General features: G+C 37.2%; 1 pseudogene; it reads left to right on the forward strand.

Moving 5' to 3' along the window:
* Nucleotides 1–2329: 2329 nt before the first annotated feature.
* LOC118844187 lies at nucleotides 2330–3738 on the forward strand (annotated as a pseudogene).
* The last annotated feature ends 21508 nt before the right edge of the window (nucleotides 3739–25246 follow it).

Consider the following 25246-nt stretch of genomic DNA (forward strand, 5'->3'; position numbering starts at 1 on the left):
TTCTCATGCTGATGGATTTATAGGGGAATTCTACCAAACTTCTGAAGAACAATTGGTAGTAATATTATACAAATTGTTCTCAAAAATTGATGAAGCAAGTACTCTACAAGATTCACTTTGTGAGACAAACATAGTCCTGATACCCAAACCAGGTAAGAATAAAACACAGAACTATAGAGCAATATAGTTAATGAATACCAAATCAAATGTTTAAAATAAAATCCTATCAAATAGTCTATAGGGATTCAGCCAAGAAATCATTCATTATGACCAAATTGGATTTATAAAGTGAATGCAAGAATGGGTCAACATTAGGAAAACAACATAATCATATTTTTTAAAAAATCTCAAACCACATAGATACCCCCCAAAAATGTTGACAGAGTATAACATTTATCTATGTTAAAAACCCTAAAAATTATAAAGCAACCTTTTATAACACCATAAAAAGTAACTATATAAACCAAAAACAGGCTTCATATGTAGTGGTGATACACTAAAAGTTTTACTGAAATACACAGGAATAAAGTAAGAGTACCCACTCTCCTCAATATTACGTGATATGATTCTAGAAATGCTAGCGATAACAGTAATACAAGATAAAGAAATTAAAGATACAAATATAAATAAAGAGGAGATAAAATTATGCTTATTTGCTGATGACATGAAGGTTTACTTAGAAAAGCTTAGAGAATCAGTAAAGATACTGAGATAATTAATACCTTCAGTAAAGTTGTAGGCTACAAAATAAGCCCTTAAAAATCAATAGGAGGGGCAGCTAGGTGGTGCAGTGAGTAAAGCACCAGCCCTGGAGTCAGGAGGACCTTAGTTCAAATCCGGCCTCAGATGCATGACACACTTACTAGCTGTGTGGCCTTGGGCAAATTTGCTTAACCCCAATTGCCCTGCCCTCCCCCCTACAAAAATTTTTTTTTAAAAAATCAATAGAACATGTATGTAATACCAAAAATCCAAGAGACAATAGTGGAAAGGTGAATTCCAAGCCAAATAATAATAAAATCAATAATATAGTTGGGGATCAATCTACAAAAACACATGAGATGCCTGTGTAGATTCATTTACAAAGTACTCCTTAAAGAAGTAAAAGATAGCTTAAATATGTGGAAGAACATTCCATCCTTGTGGCTGGTTCATCTCAATATAATAAAAATGATAATACTATCAAAGTTAACGGAATATCAAGGGAAGTAATAAAAAAAAATGTACTCACAAAAGGGAAGCAGCACTTCCTAATTTCAAACTATCCTGTAAAGTAGCAGTCAACAAAACCACTTGGTGCTGGTTACAAAAGAGCGAAAGTGGAGAAGTTGATTAACAGTACAAACTAGACAAGGAAGAATCAGAAACAAAGGAACTAAATAACCTCATGTTTGATAAATTGGAAGTCAAAAATTACTTAGGGAAGAACTCCTTATTTGATTTTTTTAAATGCTGGGGAAAAACTGGAAAGAAATCTGTCAAAAAAGTTAGACTTAGGTAAAATTTCACCCAATATTCCACAGTGAGTTCAAAATGGAAATGTGAACTTAATATTAAAGATCATACCATAAAAAATTGGAAAAGGAAGATTATTTACATTTCACAAATATGTGTAGGAGGAATACTCCTAATGAAAAAATAGATAGAAGCTATTACAATAGATAAAGGGATAACTTTGATTATATGAAACTGAAAGCTTCTGCATAAACAAAATTAATGAAGGTCATGTGACCACCAAGATAGATGACTAGACATTTTTTCTGATCCACAAGACCTTTCAGATCTCTCCAAAATAGACATTATGTGCCAAAGATAAAGCAACTTAAACTGTTTCTATGGTCTAGGACAGAAGTGTCGAATTCAAAAATAGCCCACTCCTAAGTGTAGCCCTACGAGATTAAAAATGTATTTTGGAAAATAAATAAAAATATAATACAACATAAATAATGTTAATTTGTTGTTATCTAAGTTAAAATGCAGCTAGTTGTCTCTATTTGAGTTTGATACCACTGGTCTAGGACACTAAGAACCCAAAAGAAAGTTAAAAAAAAACCAATAACCATGAACTAATACCTACCTTGGACTTACTCAGCATCCTCTTCCCCTTCACCTACCACACACCTGCCAGTAGCTAACCAAAGGACTCAACCCACAGGATTGCAACAAAACCTAGTCCCACGCCACAGTCCCCTCATCCCCTCCCCAGTGAGAGGAAGGCTCCAGGCTGTGGAAATCTGCTAGGGCCTTAGTGGTCATTACTTGTGGCTACATTTTGTTCTGCAAAAAATCTTTACAGGCCCTGGGGCAACCTACTTCCTTTTTGAGCAAGATGGCAGGTGAGGAGCCAGGAGTGACTGGGGCAGCCTCATCTGTCTTGCCAGGATCTGACCACCTTGGATGTTACCAAGTTGACTCTGCTTTCACATGAAGTTATCAGCAGACAAGCCACAATCAATATAGGTACAATTGGCCACATAGCACATGGAAAGTCAAAAGTAGTAAAAACTATTTGTGGAGTTCACACTGTCTGATTCAAAAATGAACTGGAAAGAAATATTACCATTAAGTTGTGTTACGCTAATGCTAAGATTTATAAACTTGATGACCCAAGTTGTTCTCGGCCAGAATGTTATAGATCTTGTGGAAGTAGCACACCTGAGGAATTTCCTACAGACATTCCAGGAACTAAAGGAAACTTCAAATTAGTCAGACATGTCTCTTTTGTGGATTGTCCTGGCCACAATATTTTGATGGCTACCATGCTGAACGGTGCAACAGTCATGGATGCAGCTGTACTGTTAATAGCTGGTAATGAGTCTTTTCCTCAGCCTCAGACTTCTGAGCACTTAGCTGCCATAGAAATCATGAAATTGAAACATTCTGATTCTACAAAATAAGATTGATTTGGTGAAAGAAAGTCAGGTTAAGGAACAATATGAACGGATCCTTGCATTTATACAAGGTACAGTTGCAGAGGGAGCTCTTATTCTTCCAATTTCTGCTCAGCTGAAGTATAATATTGAAGTTGTTTGTGAAAACATAGTAAAGAAAATTCCAGTACCCCCACGAGACTTTACTTCAGAACCCAGACTTATCGTTATTCAGTCTTTTGACGTCAACAAGCCTGGTTGTGAAGTTGATGACCTTAAGGGTGGTGTGTCCGGTGGTAGTATTTTCAAAGGAGTGTTAAAGGTGGGTCAGGAGTTGGAAATCAGGCCCGGCATTGTCTCTAAAGGTAGTGAAGGGAAACTCATGTGTAAGCCAATCTTTTCCAAAATCGTATTGCTTTTTGTGGAACATAATGATCTTCAGGCTCCTGGAGGCCTTATTGGTGTTGGAACAAAAATTGATCCAACTTTGTGCCAAGCTGACAGAATGGTGGCACAGGTTCTTGGTGCAGTTGGAGCACTGCCTGAAATCTTCACAGAGTTGGAAATTTCCTATTTCTTGCTTAAATGACTTTTAGTTGTGCGTACTGAAGGAGACAAAAAAGCAGCAAAGGTGCAAAAACTGTCTAAGAATGAAGTGCTCATGTTGAATATAGGCTCCTTGTATACTGGAGGAAGAGTCAGTGCAGTAAAGGCTGATTTAGGCAAGATTGTTCTTACTAGTCCTGCGTGCACAGAAATAGGAGAAAAAATTGGCCTTAGTCGAAGAGTTGAGAAACATTGGCATTTAATTGGCTGGGGTCAGATAAGAAGAGGAGTGACAATCAAGCCAATGGTAGATAATGACTAAAGAACTATCACTGAATGCCTAACTTTGACTGAGGAAGGAGATTCCACTTAAATCTAAGGGTGTATTTTCAGAGCGATAATGGGGAATTAATTTCATGGCTTGTTACATTTTGTGAACACTGGATAGTTTTCTCATTTCTTGTGATGAAAATTTAACCTATTGGTATTAAAGTACTAGTCAGTGCCTGCAATAAATGTAAAAATTGGCATAATGGTGGATTTGTTCCACATTTTAGCAGAAATTAATCATTCTCACACCACATGTCTAATTTATACATCAGTGCAGGTTTGAAATTAAGATATGTTTACGACAGTCAAGACATCTTCACTGTAGTACATTTAACAAAACCTGTTTGAAATAAAATTTTTATTTTTTCATTGTTCCTTTGAACAGCCCTAGGCCTCAAAAATTGTTTCAGCAGTAAAATACTTAAAGAAATAAAAATTTTTTTGAAGACCAGAAAAAAAAATCTTTACAGGACAGTGGAAGAACAGAGAGAATGGGGAAAGACACGTGTCTGGGCTTGAAATAGAGCTCAACCTCACTCCTCAACACTTTCCCCCCTCCCAAGCCTCAGAGATCCAAACCCAAAATGACAGAAATCAACCCTGAGCCTTTTTTAGAGCTGCTCATCTACTTTTGGTGTCCACCTGTCACCCAACTCTCACCTGTGGCTCAGAGAAACGAGAGCATGCACGGCAGCCACACCCACGTAAAACTGTCTCAGGAACCAACAGACCTCAAACCTGTCAGTGAACTAGGAGACAATCTACCCCAAGCATGTGAAGACTTCCCCCAGCAGCATGGGCAGATGAGAACAATTTGTTCCAATGGCCACGAAGGTGACTGAAGCAGGCACTGTGGAGCACTTAGAGCTTGGTCAGACATTAAATGTGCCAGTCATCCATTGCATCCTGAGTGTAATGGTAGTCAGGGCAGGATTTTTTGCTGTTCTTCTCCTAAGTGCCTTTAATGAGTCTGGCCTTTGTTTGAATGGGGAAGGCAAAGTGGGATCTTTTTGTCTTGGAGTGTTTCTCAGCACTAAGACAATCAGGAGTCATTGAATTGTATGTGATGTGGTGCTGGTGGTTGGAGCTTTCCCACACTCTGGTTTCTCACACCCTAAGTGGTGAGCCTCAAGCCCTCAGAGTCCTGAACAAGGTATATGTACTGGAAGTTTAGTGTTTCACTTTTGGGGGTACACTCATGGAAAGGGTGACAAGACTCTGGGCCATTGAAATAGTGCCCCTGGCTTTGAGAAAACCCAGATATTGGTGCTTCTCTGGTGACTATGTACTGAAACGTTGGACAGAAGGCTGTCTATAGGTTTGTGTTATTTGATCTGCTGATATTTTCTGTTTGTAATTTCTGTTTGTATTTGCCCTGAAGTTCAGGAGGCTGATCTTTTCCCCCTGAACTAAGTGAATGATATATGTATGTTTAATTAAACTGAGATTGTTAACCCCTTAAAGTTACTTTCCTTAGAAAAGCAGTTCAAAGAACCTGTGTTGGCAGCCCTTCTTGTGTGCTGTTGTTGTTGGTCTTACACAGCCACAGTAGCTGCTAGCCACACTGGTGTTACACTGAGCCATCACCAGCCTTCTTGACATTTGTCCTGCCACTGGTCTTCATTGACTCAGAAGAGTGAGGCTGATGATTTTGTGCAACTCTGCCTCACTTAAGTCCAATTCACATGCAAGTCAAGACATACTGTGATATCATTGGTCCTCTTTGAAAAGGAAGGACAAAGAACAACATTGGTCATATTCGGGAGGTCAAATTTGCTTTCTTTGGTAAGGATTTCTCCTTTATTTTGCTTTTTCACCATATTTTATATATTTGTGCACATATATCTGGTGCCATGGGTTTTATTAGTGCCTCTTTTTTTGGTCTTTGTCTCCTATGAATTTCAGAGTGTTTCTTCCTACATTGTAGCTGTGACATCTAGCTAAATGGAAGAAGAAAACATTTTTCTCTCTCCTCCTTTTTCAGGCTAAATTTGGCTCTGCCACTAACCAGTTATGTGAAAATTGATATTTTTTTAATACTCTAGTATATTTGTTGACATCCTGTTCCCTAGTATATATCTTCCATATTTTACTTCTCACTCTTTCCACAAAGTTTTGTCCCTGGCTCAATTTTATAATGTCAGGTAATGTAATATTTGAAAGCTTAGATTCATCATTGTGAAATCAAATAAGCCTGGAGGTTATTTGATTTTAATTATCATTAACCTACATAATCAATGCAAAGGATTTAGTCATTCAAACAGTGAAATGGTGGGACATTTAGGTAATTACAACTGTTTAATGTCTTCTTTTCTGCTAGTTTTTTAATTAAACAAGATTAATATGTATTGCTTGGTAGAAAGTAGCTGCAATTAAGAATGTACAAAACAACATATTCTAAGGAAGTGGCAGAAGACTCTTGTTTCCTCTGCCCTGACTCTCTCTTGCAGAAAGCTCTGAATTTCTTCTTTGATGCTGTTCTCCACCAAAATCTTGCTTTCTTTCCTTCTTTTTCTTTTCTACCAACTTAAGTTTTCTACTTCATAGCCCAATTCCCGACTTGGCTCCTTCATGAATCTTTCCCGCACTCTACAGTAATCTTTTATTTGCTCTGAATTCTTTTAGCATTGTTTGAGAACTTCACATAAGGGCTACCATATAGATTGTGATCCCTGAAGGACGAAGAACACATAGTCTACATTTTGAACCTTCACAGAAACTATCAGAGTGCTAGACACATAGCTTGTGCTTAATAAATGATTGTAAAGCAATTGTAAAACCAGTGCCACCTTCAGGCACCTAGAATCTATTCAACCATGGATCTCATATTTCCCTTTGGACATCTCCAATCAAAATTAATCATGCGAGGCAAAAGGACATGATTTAAAAGGGAATGAAATATCAATTTCAGCATATATATGTATGTATATATATATATATATATATATATGTATGTGTGTGTATGACATACATATGTGTGTATAACCAGCAAATCTCAAGCAGCAAAAGATAGAAAGGGAAATTTCATTTAAATTAACTGTAGAAATTATAAAATACTTGGTAGTTTACCTGCCGAGACAAACCCAGGAACTATGTGAACACAATTACAAAACACTTTTCACACAAATTAAGTCAGATCTAAGCAATTTTAAAAACATTAATTTTTTAATTGGATAGGTAGATAGGTGGAATAGGTGGATAGGTGAAGCCAATATAATAAAAATGACTATTCTACCTAAATTAATCTACTTATTCAGTGACATACCAATCAAACTACCAAAAATTGTTTTATAGAGCTAGGAAAAAATAATAACAAAATTCTTTTGGAAGAACAAAAGGCCAAGAATAGCAAGAGAATCAATGAAAAAATGTGAAGGAAAGTGGTCTAGCCATGCTGGATCTCAAACTAACAATCTGGTACCGAATAAGAAATAGAGTAGTGGATCAATGTAATAGATTGGGTGCACAATACAGTGTAGTAAATGACCATAGAAATCTAGTATGTGATAAATGCAAAGATCCAAGATTTTGGGACAAAAACTCATTATATGATAAAAAAAAAAAAAGCTGCTGGGAAAACTGGAAAACAGTACGGCAGAAACCAGGTATAGACCAATATCTCACATTGCATACCAAGATAAGGTCGAAATGGGTACCCAATTTAGACATAAAGGGTGATACCATAAGAAAATTAGGAGAACATGGAATAGTTTATCTGTCAAATCTATCAATAAGGAAATAATTTAGAACCAAACAAGATATGCAAAGCATTATGAAAAACAGATCATTTTGAGTATATAAAATTTAAAAAGGTTTTGCACAAACAAAACCAATGCAAACAAAAATAGAAGGAAAGCAGAAAACTAGGGGGAAATTTTTGCAGCAAGTATCTCTGATAAAGGCCTCATTTCTTAAATATATAGACAACTAAGTCAAATTTATAAGAATACAAGTCATTCCCCAATTGATAAATGGTCAAAGGATATGAACAGGCAATTTACAGACAAAGAAATCAAAGCTATCTATAGTCATAAGAAAAAATTTTCTAAATCACTATTCATTAAAGAAATGCAAATTAAAACAAGTTGGAGGTGCCACCTCATGCCTATCAGATTAGCTAAAAGGAAAATGATGAATGTTGGAAAGGATGTGAGAAAACTGGAACACTAATGCTTTCACTACTGGTAGAGTTGTAAACTAATCAACCATTCTAGAGAGTAATTTGGAACTATGCCCAAAGGGCTATAAAACTGTGTATACCCTTTGATCTAGCAATACCACTGCTAGATCTATATCCCAAAGTGATCAATAAAAAAAAGAAAAGGACCTACTTGTACAAAAATATTTGTGGCAGCTCTTTCGTGGTGGTTAAGAATAGGAAATTGAGGGGATGTCCATCAATTGTGGAACAATTGTGGCTGAACAAATTATAATATATAAGTATGATGCAATATTAATGTGCTATAAGAAATGACAAGCAGGATGATTTCAGAAAAGCCTGGAAAGACAGTGTTGGTAAGCAAAATGGGCTCTTAGCATTTAGTTGGCTTTTGTTTCCTTTAAGTAATTCAGTGTATTTCATTGGGCCTTACTAGGTGCTAAGCCCCAGGCCCAAACCTCTATTAGGTGTAAAATCTATGTGGGCGTGACTTAGTAACCAAGGTGGGGCCCCAGGTGGGGCTAACTAAGGGAGGGCCTAGCTTACACATGAGTTCGAGTGACATGTTTGGGACATCAGAGGCTTTTAGACCATGTGGGTTTAAGTCGCATCTTTGTGACGATTCTAGGTCATGTGGGTGAGTCGCATGTGTGACTCACCCCAACCCTGAAAAAGATATAAAACCAGGAGTTGGCTTTCTCTCCTTTGGAGCTCTTACCCACAGTAGTGGTGGCATGAGTGACTCTGGGCCAGCCCTTGTCCTGAGCTCCCAGGCTGAACTTAGATGTTGGTAACTATGAATTGTATTGGGTCTGTCTGTTTGTAATTTGTTTAGGGCCCTCACTTGCGGAGACTCTGGGCAGCTGTAGCTAAGAAGCCCTCCAGCTCATAAACCTGGATGCTGAGACTTTGTTAAACTCTGGTAACTATGTATTGGGATTTGAATCAGACAAGGTCTGTCTGTTGATGTTTGTACTTTGGTTGTATTTTGTTCTGAAGTTCAGGATGCTGGCTTTTTCCCCCTGAACTAAGTGAATGATATTTGTGTGCTGAATTAAAGTAAACTTGTCAACCCCTTAACTTTGCTTTCCTTACTAAAGCAGATCAAAAGAAGCTGTGCTTTTGCAGCATGCTGGTAGCGTTCTTGTTGTTGGGCTTGGGTTGGTCTTACACCCCCACAATGGCTGCTAGCCAGATTCTTGAAACAAAGACTTACATGAACTGATGCAAAGTGAAGTGAGCAGAACCAGGAGAATATTGTACGTAGTAACAGTAACATTGTGTGATGAAGAACTGTGAATGACAGCTATTCTCAACAATACAATGATCCAAGAAAATCCCGAAGGACTCATTATGAAACATGCTATCTACCTCCAGAGAAAGAGCTTATATTATCTGAATACAGACTGAAGCATACTGTTTTTTTACTTTCTTTCTTCCTTCCTTTCTTTCTTTTTTTCTTTTTGTTGTTGTGGTTCTGAGACAAAATGACTAATATGGATATGCTTTACATGATTGCACATATATAACCTGTATCATATTGCTTACTAGGGAAGGGGAGAAGGGAGGAGTAGAATTTGGAACTCAAAACTTAAAAAAAAAAAACCAAATGTTAAAAATTGTTTTAACATGTAATTGTGGAAAAAAATAAAACATTATCTTTTTAAAAAGATGTTTGCTGTCACAAAGCCCACCATTTTAAAACCAATCTTCTCCCACTGACACTATATGTGTGCATACTTTGCATGATCTCAGAAGAATCAAGTTGTAAATGACCCAAAGGGCAATGGAAAGATACATTTTGGGTGTAATTAGGCTGCAGCATACTACTGATGACTTCTGTTTGAGAAATAATGAAAGATATATCATCAAGTACATCTGAAGGAAAATATATGGGCAACCCCAGTATTACACTGGTACTCAGAGAAACTATCAAGTATCCTCTATGGAAGATTCTTAGAAAAACCTGGACAAGAATTTTGTAGAATTAAAGTTGTTGAAAGGCTGCATTTTGCACAGATGAAAAATTATAAATCAATACTGGGCCCTGAAGGAGATACAAAGATAAATAATATTCTGCCTTTATTAAGCTTACAGTTGCTATGGTAATTAGGGTGGGATTTTTTCCATTGTCTTCTCTTCTGGAATGCTAAGGCAGTCAAGTGCCTTTAATGAGTCTTGCCTTTGTTTGAATAGGGCAGGTAAAGCAGAACACTTTGTTGTCTTTGTTTTGAAGTGCTTCTCAGCACTAAGGAATCTTTGATTGAATCAGGAGTCTTTGATGACCTGCTTACGTCAAGGGAAGGTCTAGTTCACATAGGTCTGAGTAACATGGTTGTGACACCCTTTAACCCTGAAGAAGTGGTTAGCGTTTTGCCTTTGGAGGCACACTCATTAGAAGGGTGTTAGTGATTTGGCCAGACAAGACTCTGGGTAGCCATTGGAGCCCCCCACCTTCCCCCGGCTTTGAAAACCCAGATGTTAGTGCCTCTCTCTCTCTCTGATAACTAAGTGATTCCCTGGTCAGACAGCTAGAGGCTTGTCTGTTGATTGCTGTCTGTGTTTGCTCTGTTTATATAATTTCTGCTTGTAATTTCTGTTTGTATTCTCTCTGAAGTTCAGGGTGCTGGCTTTTCCCCCTGAACTAAGTGAATGGTCTATGTATATTTACCTAAAGTAAGATTGTTAACCCCTTAAAGTTGCTTTCCTTAGAAAAGCAGATCAAAGAACCTGTGCTAGAAGTCCTTCTATGTGCTCTTATTGGTCTTTCACCTCCACAGCAGCTGCTAGCAACGTTGTTGTTACAATATTCTAGTAAGGGAATGCAGTAATTACACATATATTCATATGATATATATTATACATATATCATACATATTCACATATACATGTATAAATATACATATATTCAAGATAGTTTATGTGAAAAGAAGAAGTTTAAATAAAATGTTATGTGAAGTCTGAGGAGGGAAATATAACTCTTGACTGGAAAATACAAGAAAACTTAAAAGAGGAAGTAATATATGAGCTGGATCTTGAAAGATGACTAGATTTCAGTAGGTGGAAAGTACTTTCAGTAAGGAGGATATTACAGTAGTAGTGAACTATGTTAGCAAACCATCAAAGTGAAAGATTATGAGACTGATATAAGTAATAATGTAGTCAAGTTTAGCTGGATTCTAGAAGGAACAGGTCTCAGATAAAGCTAAAAAGGAAGTGTGGTGCCAAATTATAGATGGCTGAAATGTTTAAACTTCACCCGGTAAACTTCACACAGTAAGTCATTAAAAGGTTTTGAATGGATAAACAATAACATCAAATCTTTGCATTTAAAAATATCAATCTGGTGGCAACATATAAAATTATGCATTGGAGGGAGCAAAGATGGTAACCGAGGGGACTAGTTAGGAGATAATTGCAATAGTCTGAACGAATAGTAAAGAAAACTTGTATTAGTGTGCTGGCAGTGAAAAAAGAAAGCTGGGTTTGAATACAAGGAAAATTTTGGAAGTGGAACTAAAAATATTGGGCTCTTGATCCATTAGTGTTGGTCAATGGATCTGGGCTTTCAAACTTTCCAATACTATGTTGGAATATAATTTAATGTTGATTCTAAGAGCAGAGTCAATACTAAATGAATCTACTCGTAATGGTGCTCAGGGAAAAGACTGACAGCCCTGTACAGTAGCAAAATTCATTTCTCATGCAGTTAGTTGGATCAATATTACTACATCAACTGCCTCTGACTCAATATTTTACTGTTTCCAAATAAACGCACATATGCACACACCCCTTTCCAAGTCTTCATAGAGAGGTATTAGCTTTTGTCTTAAGAAACAAAATTGAAATCTGGTTCACACAAATTTGTTTCTATAGTCTAATTTTTTCAGACACTAGAATCCAAATGAAGACTGACTCATATCTATTGGATGAATACATTGCTTTCTTTCCTTCAAACTTTGTAATTTCTCAGTTTTTATTCCTTGTATGCCTTTTAGGTACCTATTCACTAGGACTGTAGAATAATTGGCTAAAATAAAATGAGAACTTTCCTGGCTTCACAATGAGTATTGTTCTTTGTTCAGAGTGAACACATTTCTCACAATCTGGGGGCTCATCTGGGATCTCTAGGATCAGAAAAAGGGGAACTTCACTACGGAGAATGGGAGGCACCCCAATGGAATTCCAATGGCCCGAATGTCCACATGCTGGAGTTTCCCCTTCTTAAGATTGCTAAATTCCCAGGACTACCTTTGGGATCATTGTGAACCTAGGAATGTGGGTAAAATAATAAGAGACATATATCTGCGGCCACCAGGAGATCCTATGCATAGGTCAAAGTGGGAAAATTCACTATTTAAGTACCACTTTGATGGTTGAGGCATCCTATAAGTCTGAGAGGAGTTTTGGTCAAACCGAAGGAGAGTGGTTGATCCAGGCCTGTCCTATATAAAGGGAACAGAAGGGAGAAGCCACAGTGAAATTGTAAGATAAAAAGGTCTCAGTCCAGGAAGGTAGGATGGGAACAAGGAGAGAAAAGCGCCAGGGAAAGGGAGTTGAAGATACCCCAGTTATCACCCCTCCAAAAATAGTCCCTTACTAGAGGGTGAGGAAATATCTCAGCATGTCCTTGGTGCTGGGGGAGGCAGAAATCTCAGAAAAGATATCATTTTTAAACTGGCTAGGAATTAGACAGAGTAAATTACAATTCTGAGTTTTTGACCAGTCTGAATTCAAATTCTAAATTGTTTTTTTGTGTGCACTTTCTTGTCAAATGTCTTGTCAAACATCTGTGTGTTTGAGAAATGTTTCATGTTTTGTGGTGAAAGATTTAAAAAAAAAAGGCAGCTAGAATAACCTTTAAGGAATTTTTTAAGGCTCGGGACAGGCTCTCCAGAAGCCTTAAAGGTGGAGCTAGCAGCTTTTAGAATCCAGGTCTAATTACATCTCAAAGCTAAAGTTTGTATTTTACGTTTGAATCAATGTGTCTGATATCAGGCAATGTGTTTAAATTGTTAATTGTTTTTAAGGTACAAAAAAGCTGGATGAAATTCCTGAGTATAAATTTTTTTTTATTTATTTGAAATGTAAAGGAGGGTGGAGGTTGTCTGAGTGAAGATTAGGAAAGAGGGTGAAAATATTTGGAAGGCAGAATAGAAAAAGGAAGGATTTGGGTGGGGTGGGATAGCACTACCTCCCCCATCTTTATGTTGAAAGAGGGCTAGGTTGGGGGCTGAAAGTGAAAATTTGTAGCGCGATTTGTTAACCAACAGACAAAATTATGGAAAGTTAGAAGGAATTATGTCTACCTGCCTTTCAAGATGGGTGGGGGGTGGGAGGGGTTTGTTGAATTTTTTAAAAACTGGGTTTAAAAATGGATACTGACTATGGCAAAGGTATTGGTTCAATTAATTAGTAAACTCCAAAGGTTTCTGCTTAGAAGGGAAGCTGGCCACACCTTGTTCAAATTCTTTAGGTCTGTTGTCTGGGCTAATCTAATTCAAATCTTTTTGTAAAACCTCCTTCAGAAGAACAGGAGTAAGGAGTTGAAATGTCTAAGGTGTTGTTTTTTTAATCTTGGGTCTCAAAAGGAGACAGGACTTTAGCTTTTTTTAAGGAAGTGGAGGCAGGGCTGTTCAGAGCCGGGAATATACAGCCATGTGTCTTTTGGGGGGAATGTATAAATTTGTGGATAATATTTCCTTTTAAAAGGCCAAAAATATTGGACTCTGACTCTCTCTGTCTCTCTATCTCTCTGTCTCTCTGTCTCTCTGTCTCTCTGTCTCTCTCTCTCTCTCTCTCTCTCTCTCTCTCTCTCTCTCTCTCTCTATATATATATATATATATATATATATATATATATATATATATGTATATACATACATACATAAGTATAATATATACATATATATGTAATTAAAAGGCTTACATATTGTTATTTGGCATTATGATCATAATGCATTTAACACAAGGACTGGCATATGTTAAACACAAAAATTGTATTGTATTTCTAAAGTTCTAAAGTTCTCTTAGATTGTAAAATTTGAGAGACCATTGTGACGTAGAAATGGCGTTAAAGCAATTTTTAAACTGAATTTTGTTGCATATGGATTGGTTTTTTAAAAGGATGTGATAAAAATGTGTCACATATTAATGATGAGATGAATGATTCTCTGTGCAAGGTGATTTAGAAATACATTCACCGGAATTGATAATGGGCTGTTTTAAGTTTTAAATACATAATAAGGTTTAGGGCATTGTTACAGTTCATGGTCTAATGTTGTTAGAATTATATTGTCAGAGAAAAATGATGAGTGGGTTAAGAAGCTGCTAAGTCATCCTATTTCACCATGTGTAGAATTTAAGAAATCATAAACTTTCAAGTTTTGTCTTTATTGAAAAGAAAGTTTCAGTTAAAATTGTTTTTACTATAAATCAAGTATTTATGCAATGGCCTTGTTTGGGATCTTCTCTTGTAATGTTTGTCAATTACGTACAAAAGGTTTTGTGACCAGAAAATTTGGGAATTTTGTGGTATTTAGGAATTAATAATATTAGGATAAGTTTGAAACTATTTTTAAAAGAAGGGGAAATACTTTTAGAAAAAAATGTTTTCTAAAACCCTTTGTATAATTTTTAGAAGGCCTACTAAATTTTTATTTGTAAGCTAATTTGTTGTAGTTCAAACCTACTGTGAATTTTCTGAGTTTCCAGGTAAGACCCTGATATTTGGGGAACTAATGGTTAAATAGAGGCTGTTGACCTGAAAGTTTGGTTAAAGGAGGCAAACAGGCTAGGTGATGTGTAAATCCATATTGTTTATTCCCTTAAAGCTAGTGGATACATACATGTATGGAGCCAGACAAAATCTGACTGCCTGAACAGAAGAATGAGAAGGTTTAAATAAATACATTTTTAGAACAGTCTCAACTCAGCATGTCTGTGTTACTCAATTTTATGATCTCCATGTATGTTTAACCATGATACAAGAAAAGGACTTTTCTAAATCAAATAAGTTGTAAATACGATACGATAAGAGAGTTGACAATTGGTCAATTGAAACTACAACCCAGCATTTCCGTGTTTAATTTACCATTACCATTGCCATTACATAGTACGTGACCATAAAAAAAGAAATCACATTATTAAAGATAGTGTCTCAGGTTAAGTATCTCATGGCTAATAGACAGAGGAAAGAATGCTCTTAAGTCAGCCCAATCTGGCCTTGTTGACATAGGAAGAGGTATTCTCTGAGTTTACTCAGAGAACAAAGAGGATGTTAGGTTCAGACTCCTCTTCTGGTTAATCAGTTCAGGCTCTTCCTCTGGTTAATCAGTTCAGGCACTGGCCCTTATTGAAGTTACTAAATTGATGTTAAATGATTGTCAAGGCTCATGTAGAGCCTTAGGGGGGGTTAAAGATGGATGACAAAATAGGGGAGACCAGGAGCTTTATGGTCTAGGATAAGAGGGAAGTTCAAGATAAGGGGAAGAGACTCTGGGACATCTTCAGAGAATAAACTAGGAAAGAGGGCAACTCTTAACCCTTAGGGCATTGTTTCCTCACATGTTTTAAGGACCCTAAGAAAGGCACATTCAATGCCCCATTCTAAATTTTTAAGTAGAGGTGAAAAAAGTTGGAACCGTTAAAGGCTTTTTTTTTTAGCATTCTCTGGAAGTTTTGAGATTTGAGTAAGGAATTTCTAAACAGCATTCTTACAGTCTCCTCATTCCCCTCCCCAACTCATCCCCTTAGTACAGATAAGAAGAGAAGAGCTTTACCTTTCCCCACCTGGCAAAAGGGAAGGAGGGGAAGAGGCAACAGGGAAGGCCCAGCAGGTAATGACCCTGGGCCTCTGGGGCTGGAAAAGCCTGGAAGCAGCACGAGGCTAGAAAGTGGCACACCTCAGACTTGGGTAAACCTGCTTTGTTAAAGTTGTAGTCTCTATGTAAAGTGTATCCAACAAAATTGAAGTGTATCAAATTGGTAACCTTTTGTATATGGAATTCCTAAACAAGGAACTTAATTAGAGAATTTGCTAGTGATTGATTTTCAGGACAAATTTAAAATTTAAGATGTGGGTCCTGGTAAAGTTTTTGATTAATGAGACTCACCATCTGATGTAAAAGAACCCACCATCTGGGGGAGATGCCATTAGTTACTCAGAGAGAACTGGTGGAGTTTTTCATCTGAGGAAAAGTTGAAAGGACAATCCTAGCCTCAACCTGGGATGGGATCCTTCTGAATCAGTCTCCCCATGGTGTTCCTTTGAAAAGGAATGTTTCCCACCTGACTATTCCTGAGTCTGGCTATAAGGTGGATTATAATGCTGCATGTGGAAAGCTGTGATGCTTTCTCTTCCTTTTTATGGCAGGTCTGTGTAGTCAAAACAAGTAGTTAGTGATAACGGGAAAAGCATCTGTTAGAGTTTGTTACTATCATGAAGTTGTGGTACCCAAAGACCTAGAAGGTTTTACGAGGAGAAATGGAAAATTTGATTAATGCAAATACATGAAATCTTGCTGTTTTCAATCAAATAATTGGATAAATTGGTACTCTTGTATAGTCACATGAAACTTAGAATCCCTAGAATAAGAACATTCTTTCTAAATGTTATAGGAATAATTAAAGGAAAAGAAATAAAGATACAAACACAATGTTGAATTATTATCCCACAGCCTGGGATTAAAGTTACTGTATATCTATATGGAATAAGGTCCTTCCATGTTTCAAAATGGTGTAAGAGCAATTGGGTATTAATACAATTAACTGAATTAATTGCTGGAACTAAATCAGAGACATCTTCAGTTTGAGGAAAAGAACTGTAGTGTAACTTTCTTGGAGGTAGGTAACTTGTGGAATACTTTTGCATTGATGTTAAATGTTAAATGTTTCTGTTTTGATTTGAATTCATTCCATGACCTAAAGTTAGTGTTTGAACCTATCATATTTGTATGGTTCAATTCTTGAAGTATGTCTCATTCTTTCAGATCGGGCATAGTTACAGGAGGATAGAGAAGCTTGGGAAACAGATGCAAATCTATTAGAGCAATGACTTATGATCTTAAAGGGAAAATTTTATAAACAAGTATAGAAGTGCATGCAAGCTACTTAAGGCTCGCTTTAAAGATGTTCCTTAACCAATGTGAGATTACAGTCATATCTTAAACTGATTATTGGAACTTGCTATTCAAAGACCTAATGGGTCTGTTAATTGTTATTATGAGTTTGACTCCAGGTATAATTATCAAGAAAAACTGTCTGAGCCACAGCAACCCTGTGAGGTACAGATATGGACTGCAGACGGTGATCTCATGGGAAGGTTGGGAGAATGACTATTCAGCATGAGCTGAGGTGGGATTCTCCTGACTCGATCTCTCCATTAAGAAACCTGGCAGACTTTGAGCTTTGCTCAATGCAGTTTGCAATTTGATACAGCTTCTGCCTGAAATTGACATGAAGTTCAGAAGATGTTGTTCCTTTGCTTTGGCTGTGTCCCTGCTTTCATGGCAAATTTCTATAATCAAAAGTTTTGTAAGCATAATAACAAATCTATTGAATAATTGATTCTGGAACATCTTAGGTTAGTATAAGATTGAGCTATTAGACTTAGAATTTTAACCCAAACAACAACTAATTATTTAGTCTTGATAGCTTTTCCTGTATAAGTTAGGGTCCTTTAATCCTTTGTAATAGTATGGAGATAATTAGGTCAAGGGCTTGTGAGAATATTACCTAGTCATTATCATGCTTGTCTCAGTTTTATTACAAATAGTTAATGTTAAAAGAAGAATGGTTTGTGGTTTATTTTGTAAATGCTTTTTAAAAAGAAGCATAACATGACCAGAAGTTTGAATTGTTTTTAATTACTCAACGTATTTATGTATGTGCTGGAGCCTGTTATTAATTCCTTAGTGAAATCTTATCCTCCTGGTGGGGGAATTAATAATGGATTAATGTAAAGTATAAGAAACTGGGTGCTAATGTGAGTTTCTTGAACATGACAATTGGCCAAAGTTCCAATTTTGATTCTGTAAGAATGATAAGGGTATAAGACTTAGGAATGGTAATTTAAAATTGTGCCAAGGTCACTTTTGTAGGAGAGTGGACTCAAGAAGGCAGATTTCTATGGGAAGGTGATGGGAAGATGCTGAGATGCTGTGCTGGAGATGGCTGGAACAGGTGCCCAGACTGTTGAGGGTTGAGGGAGATGAGGTCCAGGAACCCCAAGACTGGAGTTCCCAGATAGGGTCATTGAGAGGAAGTGCCCCTCAAAGACACGGATGTAGAGGGCCAGCTCTGAGATAGTCCATGGTGAGAAAGGTACATGCCAGGTTTTCCTTTAAGCCTGAGCCTGTTCTAGCTATCCTTGAGAACATGCAGAATGACATGTGGAGATCCAGCTATGCCTTGTTTAAGCCTCCCAGGCCTGTGCAAGGCAAGGCCATCTGAAGCAAGGTCTCTGCAATGCAAGACCGTACAAAGATAAGAGCACATGGTCCGGAACCACCCTTGCAGCTGTAATCAGCATGGGAAAGAACAGAAATGTTTCAGTATGGGTATCTGCGTGGGAATGATTAGGAATGTTTCAATATAGTCAGCATCAATGTATCAAAGCTGCATGGGCTATGTGAGCCACGTGGCAGGATGTTCCAGTAAAGTAACAAAGTAATGCAATGCTTGGTCCACTTGTCTGACTTCATAGAGTATACAAACGGACCGCTTCTGCTCAATAAACGGAGTTGTCCTATGCTCTCCCACCTGGCCCGTGTTTTTCTTTCACTCTCTCTGGCAGCACACACGGTGCAGCACACACAGTGCCACCCCCGCAGGTGGCACCCAAGTACTGGAGAGGGTTGGGGCCATCTGGAATGAACTCATGATCTCAAATATTCTTTAAGTCAAGGTGGCAAAGATTTATTATGCTTTACAGAAGGCAAGAGTTCTTAGGGAAACTGCAACCTTACAGGGGTACAGGGAAAGTTTAAATATGAGATTTGGGGGTGAAACTTGTCAATTAGGTGTTTTGGGGTGGGATTAGGGAGTGGTTAAGGGGTGGTCAGTTCTTAAAGGAACATGCACTTTTTGTATCTACTGTGCAGGTGTCTCACCCAGAGTTCGCTGGGAAATAGCCCAAGGTGGGGGGGGGGGCTACCTGGGAGTGTGGTTTTGACTGTGAAATGTCATTGTCAACTAAAGCTTAGGACTGACTGGAAATATCCAGGTGGCTTCTATCAAATGTCTTGTTAGACAAGATGAATGCAAGGGAGTATACATTTGACTATGTCTAGGATACATATCAGTAAGGTCAGTAAGTAGTAAATATCATTATGTTCCAGTGCCCAGCCAATTAGCACATACACAGGGAGTCGGAACAATAAATTCTATAGGTGCAGCTGGCTGCAGTATCAGGAGGAGAGATAAGCGTTTTGCTAAGGCATGCTGCCCTTGAACTGGAGAGAAACTGCTAGGGCCAATGCTTTGAAGCTAGGGAGAGATGTGATTTTAGAACTGGATATGATTTTGGAATTGGGGTCCAGGCACAGGCACCCATGCAGAGGCTAAGGAGAAATGTTAGAATTAGGGTCCAAGCACAAGCACCTCCATAACATACCAGAGGACTTCATCAGATGATGTTCCCTGCCAGACAGCTGTATGAGAAGAGACTTCTGAACTTTAAAGGGGCAATTGGTTGCTCAACATTGTTTTTCTTTTAGGTCTTTGTACTGTGTTTATTGAGGAGACTGCCCCCTTTTGATTTGTCAATGTGTCGATCAACCTCTCCCTCTTCCTACTAAAAGGGGATATGGATAAGGGGAAGAATTCATATGAGAAAGAGAGTAAGAGAGTATTAAAGATGTGGAAACAAAATTTGAATAAAAGAAAGAAGGGGGAATTGTGGAAACAATAGGAGTTCTGTTTCCACAGGATTAAAAGTACTCCTCCCAGCTTTGAGTGATATCAGAATGTAAGTCACAGGTGAATGGTTCTAGTCACAGCTGTGACCTAGCAGAACCAGGCCTCTGATCAGGTAAAAGGTTAAAAGCTTGTATGCATGCTTAACGAGCTGTTTGAGTGGGCCTGTCCTGGACAGTTCAGGAGGTTGCATCTAGCCAATGGAGAGCAAGGGGAGGAATTTGAATTGGGAACAGCATTAAAAGGCTGGCATTTATCTGAGCAAGCTATACTCCCCATACAGGAGGTACTCATTCATTAGGAATGTAGAATAATTGGCTAAAATAAAATGAAAACTTTCCTGGCTTCACAATGAGTCTTGTTCTTTGCTTAGAGTGAGCACTTTTTCACACTACATACTCTGGATGCAGTGTTTCTGGAAAATATGGCAATTCAAAAAGACAAGTTCAGGGGACCCCTTAACACTTTTTTTCCAACACCCTTAGTACCAAATTTTGAATCTGCAACTCAAAAATGGTACATGGTCTTAGATCCTGATTAGAACAGCCTATCTTACTTCTTCTAGAACTGTAGTCAGGGTACCACCAAGTGAAATAAAACATATATATTATGCAAAGAAAAAAAGAGAATGTCTTCTTCATTCAACCTGAACCATAGGGATTGCAACAAATGTCCCTTTGTGAAAGAATATTCCAAGGCACTGAAGACATTGCTTCATTCCAGTTGATCCAATAGAGGTCTTCTTGAAAGCTTTCCAATACCTATTGGACATCCAGTGTAAGACATTTAGGGCCCAAAGTTGCCTTAGTCTCAATGTAAATCAGTGGTCCGAGGAAGGTGAAAGATGGAGAAGTGCTTTGAGTTCACATCATATGAAAATCAGTGGGAAGAATTGGTGCCCTAGAGAAGAGAAGACTCAGGGGATGAGTGTTATATTCAAGTATTCAAAAGGTTGCCATGTGGAAGAGGGATTACATTTGTCCAGTTTGTCCCCAGAGGACCAAACCAGGAGCAATGAGTGAAAGTTAATAAGCAGCAAATTGAGGCTTGATATAAAGAAAAGCCCCTGACAATTAAAACTATCCCAAAGTATAGGCTACCTCAGGCCACCACAGTGGGTGGGCCCTTATATTCAAGAAGAGACTGAATGACTATTTGTCAGTCATATTTGATTGGGGACTCCTTTAGGTTGTGGTTAGACTAAAATTCTGTTATTCCGTAATACCATGGCTCCACAGGATTGGAGAAGAGACAATGGTCCTAACTTTCAAGAGAGAAAAAAAAAAGTGGAGCCTGAAAATTTAAATAGTAAATTTGACATCAATAGGGAACATCTAGAACAGGAAGCGATAATCCCCAAAAGCCAGTATGGCTTCATTAAGTACAGGTCATTCCAGAATAACATCATTTCCTTTTGGATCAAATGGCAATATATGTCAGTACTTTGCAAATCTTACTGCACTATAGAAATTGGAGTTACTACTGATTCAGTATCAACCAGAATGGAAATCTCTGTTGCAAGTACCCCAGGGATCTCTGCTTGGTGCTAAGCTATTAAAGATTTTTTATCAATAACTTGGACAAAATTATAGATGGAATGGTTAACGAATTAACACTATGAAGGAGAGTTATCAGGATCCCATGAAGTGGTTTTCTATGTAAGATTCATTCAAGCAGACTGATGTTGATTGGCAAAAATGTTTTGTGTTACATTTGAAAAATGTGTAATATTGTTTATGTTATTTTTAGGTTTCTAAATTTTCATTGTTATTTTTGGGAAATCGTTGTATAAGAGATGCTGTTAATTTGTGGGGGGGTGGGAAATTATACTCAGATAGCGATACAATTGTATCATTGGAAAATAAACTCCTCTTTGGATAGATTTTAAAAAAGAAGAAAAAGGAAAATATGAAGCTGCAAAAAAAAAAATTCACACCAAGTTTCTTTGATAAAGGCTTCATCTCTCAAATATATAGAGAACCGAGTCAAATTCATAAGAATGTAACTCATTCCACAATTCATAAGTGGTCAAAGGATATGAACAAACAATTTCTAAATGAAGAAATCAAAACTATCTATAGTCCTATGAAAAATTGCTTTAAATTACCATTGATTAGAGAAATTCAAATTAAAACAACTCTGAGGTATCACCTCACACCTATCAGATTGGGTAATATGACAGAAAAGGAAAATGAAAATGTTGCTAGAGCACTGTTGGTGGAGTTGTGAACTAATCCAATCATTCTGAGAGCAATTTGGGACCATGCCCAGTGGGCTACAAAGCTGTGCATACCCTAGCGATACTACTACTAGATATGTATCCCAAAGGAATCAAAGGAAAAGGAAAAGGGCCTATACATACAAAAATATTTATAGCAGCTCTTTTTGTGGTGGCAAAGAATTGAAAATGGAGGAAGTGCCCATCAATTGGGGAACGACTGAATAAGTTGTGGCATATGATTACGATGGAATGCTATTGTGCTATGAGAAAAAATGAGCAGGATGCTTTCAGAAAAACCTGGGAAGACACAAATAAACTGATGTAAAGTAAAGGGAGCAGGACCAGGAGAACACTGTATGCAGTAACAGTAATATTGCATGATAATCAACAGTGAATAACTTAAGCTATTCTCAGCAAGACAATGATCCAAGAAAATTCCAAAGGGCTCATGATGAAAAATGTTATTCACCTGCAGATAAAAAAACTGATGGAGTCTAAATGCTGATTGGTCTACTTTTTTAACTTTGTTATTATTGTTTGGGTTTTTTTGGTCTGCATTTTTTTGCAACATGTCTAATATGAAAATGTTTTGCATGACTGTACATGTATAACCTATGTCAAATTGTTTGCCTTCTCAAGGAGGGCAGTGAGAAGGTGGGGAGGGATCTGAAACTCAAAATTTTAAAAAATGAGTGTTAAAATTTTTTGTTTATATGTAATTGAGAAAAATAAAATTTATTTATAAAAAAAGAACACTTATAGCAAAGAGCCATTTTAGTGCAGCCAGTCTTCATAGCATCTGGGTCTAGTGCCACTAGAAGTACATCTGTAAGTAGCCTAGAGTTAATTATTGCTTCTATTGTTGAGATTCTTCTTGTAACATATTTAGGCATGTCCACTTCCTACTTGGTATCTAATATTCTTTCCCAATTGGTTGCTATTGTTTATGTAAATAGAGCTTAGCTTGATCAGAAATAGTATAATTTCAGAATAGAAGCAAGTCAGAAATTAAGGTTAAAAATGAATAAAAGGTTGCATTAAAACAACAACAATAATAGCGAGCTTACTCTCAGATCGAGGGACTTATGTACCTCCAATGAAATCAGCATTTTAAATTCACGTCCCAGCACAAATGCTTATTCATTTTGGTTCATTTTAAATGCTTTAATAAATATTTTTTAAAAAGCACATCAAGAATGCCTAAGGACTTCAAGTAAATTAAGATGAATTACTTTTAAAATAATTATTATATGATTACAGCATTGTTATTTTCAGTGTTAGATATACCTTCCTTGGTTATTAATGTTTTAATATTTATTTCTTTTATAAATAAGACATTTGGTTTTTGGTACATAGAGAAAAAAATCAGGATCCCCAAAATATTGACAGGCTAGGTAAAATTTAATAGATATGTGTAAAATCCCTGAACTTAGGGGTTAAAAAAATCAATTAGACAAATATTGGATCCAAGAGACTAAGTGGAGAAGTTCATGATAAAAAGACCTGAAGATTTGCATAGACTAAACTCTCAGTATAAGTTAATCACGTGATATAGCCATGAAAATAGTTCATATAGTGTTAGGCTTCAGTAAGAGAGGCACAGCACATAAGACAAGGGAGGTGATAAACTTACTGTGCTCTGTTAGATCATGTTTGGAGTGTAGTTTTTTGGTCTGGGCATCACATTTTAGGGAAGATATTTTAAAAGTGTAATAAATCTAAATGAAGGCAACCAGGATAGTAAGGAGACTAGAAACCATGCCAAACCAGAATGGATTGAAAGAACTACGGATATTTAGCCTGGAGAAAAGACAACTTTAGGGGAAACCCAAGAGATGTCTCAAAGTATCTGAAGGACCATCATATGACTTATTCTACTTGATCCCAAAGGTCAAAACTAGACATGCCTGGTGGGCATTGCAGAAGGGCATAGAGGTGGCACAGTGGATAGAGTACCAGGCTTAGAATCAGGAAGACTCATCTTCCTGAGTTCAAATCTGGCCTCAGACACTAGCTGTGTGACTCTGGACAAGTCACTTAACCCTATTCGCCTCAGTTCCCTCATCCATTAAATAATCTGTAAAAGGAAATGGCAAACCACTCCAGTATCTTTGCCAAGAAAACCCCAAATGGGGTCACAAGGAGTCAGATATGATTGAAACAACCGAACAACAAAACAACAATTTAAGTTTAATATAAGAAAACTTCTCCTAGAGTTAGAGCTATCCAAAAGTGGAATGAACTGCCTCCAGAGTTAGTATATTCCCTATAACTAGAAACTGTCAAGCAAAGGTTTGAGTATCTGCTTATCTTGTATGTTATAGACAGGATTCAGGTACTGATTATTTTAGGTGGAAGGTTTTATTCAATTCCAAGATTCTGTGACTCTCTAAAAACTGTGACCTTAAAAGTTTTGTAAATAAAAGTACTATGCAAGTACTAGAAGGCAGCATTTAGTGATCCTTCTTTGAGGTACTGAAATAATAAAGTTTCATCTCTTTTTAAAATTCTGTAATTCAGAGTTTTTCACTAATTCAGGCTGATCTTTTTTCCCCTATTAGGAAGATTGGTGTATCTTCAAGCATCTTTACATGAGCATAGGTCACTTTTTTCGTTTTCTGTGTCTCCAGATACACACATAAAAACATGTATTCTTTCTTTTTTTCTTTGTCCTTTTCCATGTTAAGCTCATTACATCTATTTTCCAGCTTGCCTTCTCTGAATATATCCTTTGAGAAAAGGAAAGAGCCATGTTTCTTTTTGTTTTCCCATGTTTTAAGACAATAATGACTCTAGTGAAAGAAAAATGGAATTATAGCATTATATCGCATTATAGCACATGGAAAATGGCCTACTAAAATGGATTTAAAACCTGTGCTGAAGAAGAATTGAATGAAGAGAGAAAATCTGCTGATGGAAGAAAGGTAAGATTAGAAAGTTTGAGTCCATTTGTGGGTCATGAGGCATTTTCCAACACCAAATTCAGTTACCCTGAATCATTGCTCTAGGGCAGTAAGGGAATCAGAGTAAGCTTTCACCCTCATTTGCTGGCATTGTGTTTAACATATAAGATGGGTACTATAAGTATGACTCAACATTTCACTTGCCAGCTTCTCCAGTGGGGTTTCCTTCTGTGGTATCTATGGCTAAGGAAGAGACTACCCTGGCAACTTCAAGAATTATTTTTAGCTCTAGCACAATACT

The sequence above is a fragment of the Trichosurus vulpecula genome, chromosome 3 (assembly GCF_011100635.1).
Source record: "Trichosurus vulpecula isolate mTriVul1 chromosome 3, mTriVul1.pri, whole genome shotgun sequence".
NCBI lineage: Eukaryota > Metazoa > Chordata > Mammalia > Diprotodontia > Phalangeridae > Trichosurus > Trichosurus vulpecula.